The sequence below is a fragment of the Arachis hypogaea genome, chromosome 18 (assembly GCF_003086295.3).
Source record: "Arachis hypogaea cultivar Tifrunner chromosome 18, arahy.Tifrunner.gnm2.J5K5, whole genome shotgun sequence".
Classification (NCBI taxonomy): Eukaryota; Viridiplantae; Streptophyta; class Magnoliopsida; order Fabales; family Fabaceae; genus Arachis; species Arachis hypogaea.
The window spans coordinates 50,602,601-50,606,066 of NC_092053.1; the positions used below are offsets into that span (position 1 = coordinate 50,602,601).

Sequence of the window (3,466 nt, forward strand, 5' to 3'; positions counted from 1 at the left end):
AATAGTTCCTGTCAGTTGTGCTTACAATTGTGCTATGGCAGCCTCTAATTTTGCAAAATTGCTTCTGGTTTCACATGGTTGCATGGTTGACGATGATGTATCTTGATAGTGGTTGTTGTGTGTTTGCTGGGTGGAGTGGTAGGATGCATTTTGTGAGTTGTGATAGGGTATGTTGTTGCCTAATTGATGGTTGGAGTTGTGGTTGTTGTATTAGCTAAATTGGTATGGTTTATGGTCTTGGCTGTGATTTTGTTGGTTTCTCCACCCAAAATTTGGGTGGTTCTTCCAACCAGGGTTATTTGTCTTGGCATTGGATCATATGGTGGTCTAGATGGATTGTTCACATAGTAAGCTTGCTCCCATTCACATTCAACTTCTAGTGTATTGATAAACTATTATTTTATGATTTATCTTGTGCTCAATTGAGTGTTTTTATCAATTATTCATCCACTTATTCATATGAATTGCATGATTTTACAATTCCTTCCTTATTACGTGACAAATGTGAAAACATGTTTTCTAGGCCTTAAAAATGTTAATTTTAATTATCCTTTATTACCATTCGATGCCGTGACCCGTGAGTTGAGTATTTTCAGGCTTTATAGGGCAGGAATGGGTTAGAGGACAGAAAGGAAATATACCAAAGCGGAAGGAACGCGCAAAAATGGAGTTTTGAAGAAAATGGCAGCGACGCACACGCGTAGACGACGCGGACGCGTGCCTAGAGCAGAACACAACCGATGCGTACGCGTGACCGACACGTACGCGTGGAAAGGAAAATCTCCAAATGACGCGCACGCGTGACCCACGCGTACGCGTGATAGACGCCACGTGCAAGAATCTACAGAAAACGTCCTCAGCGATTTCTAGGCCCTTTTTCGGCCTAGATCCAAGCCCAGAAACACAAAATAGAGGCTGGAGAATGGGGGAATTAAATCATTCATCAATCATTCAATCAAAATACACAACATTCATAATACATAATTTTAGGTTTAGATGTAGTCTTTAGAGAGAGAGGCTCTCTCCTCTCTCTTAGGTTTTAGGATTAGGATTTCTCTTAATTTTAGGATTGCTTCTTCATTCCAGGTTCAATGTTCCTTTAATTTAATTTCTCTTCTACTTTTATTTACTTTATCACTTAGTTTATTTACTTTCCCAAGTTGATTTATGAACTTACCCATGTAAGAATTGATATCTTTACGTAATATAATTTGAGGTATTTCAGACTTATGATTGTTTTCTTTAATTTATGTTATTAATCCTTCCAATTGATCAAGGCATTTTTATTTGAGTAGATTTTCTTCCCTTTTAGCTTTGGTTAAGTAATTGGTGACACTTGAGTTGTCAAAGTCAACTGTTGATTGAAAATTGGAATTTGCTGATCGATTTGGATCCCTCTAAAGCTAGTCTTTCCATAGGAGTTGACTAGGACTTGAGGAATCAAGTTGATTAGTCCACTTGACTTTCCTTTATTTAGTAAGGGTTAACTAAGTGGGAGCACTAAATAATTCTCATCACACCTGATAAGGATAACTAGGATGGGATTTCCAGTTCTCATACATTGCCAAGAGTTTTTATAATTATTAATTTATTTTTCTTGCCATTTAAATTACTTGTTCTATTTTTCAAAAACCCAAAAATATACCTTTTTTCCATAACCAATAATAAATCATACTTCCCTACAATTCCTTGAGATACGACCCGAGGTTTAAATACTTCGGTTATAAATTTTATTGGGTTTTGTTACTGGTGACAACCAAACTTTTGTACGAAAGGATTTTCTGTTGGTTTAGAAACTATACTTGCAACGCGATTAATTTTATAAATTTCTTTACTAGCAGAAATTCTCTTCGTCAAAATGGCGCCGTTGCCGGGGAGTTGCAACTGTGTGCCTTATTATTGGTTATTGTAAATATTTTTTTTACTTGCTTGTTTATTTTTTTTTTTTTAATTTCTTTTATTAGCTACCATGAGTTCTCACCCCTTTGGCTTTAAGTTTGGTTCCAATGTTGTTGTAAGGAATGGAAGCTATAACAGGAACATGCATCAAGGTCGAAACAATCAAAGATGGAAGGAGCCATGAAGATCTGATCAACCCTTTCGGCAGCAACACCTTTCAAAGTACCATGGACAACAACCATCCTGCAATGCATGCCAAGACAATAGTTATGGTGGACCCTTTCGTGACAACCAACACCCACTAAATTACTATGGTCAAGAGCCATTCCGAGGTGTGTACCAAGATAATAAATATGGTGGCCCCCCTTGTAGTTACCAAGAAGCCCCATCATATGCCTATGAACCACCTCCTTAACATAGCTTTGAACTACTACACTCACAAGCCACCTACCGCCATTCACCCCCATTTGACCCTAACCCTTATCCACCCCAATTTCAATCCAATTACTCCCAAGAACCACCACTTCCATATGCACCATGTCCATATCCATCGACCCGAGAATCACAGGAGCGTCTCAAGGAAATAGTGGAAAAATTTCATGCAACCTTTCACCAATTGGGGCAAGCGATCAATCAATTAGCTTCCCGATGTTCGGATACTCAAGGAACCCCCATGGCTTCATGTGGACAATCTAATGAAGAACGTAGCATGAAGGAGATACTAGAAACTCCGATGGATAGTAAGGAGCATGACTTTGTACTGGAATGAGTGGAGGAAGCCGGAATTATCGACGAAGAAGAATTCGTTGAAGACTTAGGAGATGGCGATGTATCTCCTTCTTGTGGAGGGGCTTGGGCTTGAATAGCAAAGACTTGATTCTTCTCTACCATCTTGGTTAAGGCTACAAGTTGTGCAGTGATCACTTTGTTTTGAGCTAACAAAGCATCCATAGAATTGAGCTCCATCACTCCTCTCTTTTGAGTTTTATCTGAAGCATAGAAGTACTCATTCTCGGCCATAGTCTCTATGATATCTATGGCTTCTTCAATGGTCTCCTTCATGTTAAGTGAGCCCTCTGAAGAATGATCTACTGCCTGCTTTGACTCATATAACAGCCCTTCATAGAAGATGTGTAATTGCACCCACTCATTGAACATATCCGGTGGGCATTTCCTTGTCAAATCTTTAAACCTCTCCCAGGCCTCATAAAGGGTTTCACCATCTTACTGTCTGAAGGTTTTCACCTTAGCTCTCAGTCTATTGACTCTCTGTGGAGGGTAGAATCTTGCTAGAAACTTGTTCATGACATCATCCCAAGTGGTCAAGCTTTCCTTGGAAAATGCTTCCAACCACTGTGCTGCCTTATCTCTGAGGGAAAAGGGGAACAAAAGTAGTTTGTAGGTGTCAGGGTGTACACCATTTAACTTTATAGTGTCACAAATCCTCAAGAATGTAGTGAGATGTTGGTTTGGGTCCTGTTGGACACCTCGTCCATATGAACAATTATTCTGGATAAGTGTAATGAGTTGAGGCTTCAACTCAAAGTTCTTAGCATGAATTGTTGGC

General features: G+C 39.3%; 1 pseudogene; it reads left to right on the forward strand.

The window, feature by feature from the left end:
- The first annotated feature begins 3,057 nt into the window (after positions 1–3,057).
- On the forward strand, positions 3,058–3,159 carry LOC112774731 (small nucleolar RNA R71; annotated as a pseudogene).
- The last annotated feature ends 307 nt before the right edge of the window (positions 3,160–3,466 follow it).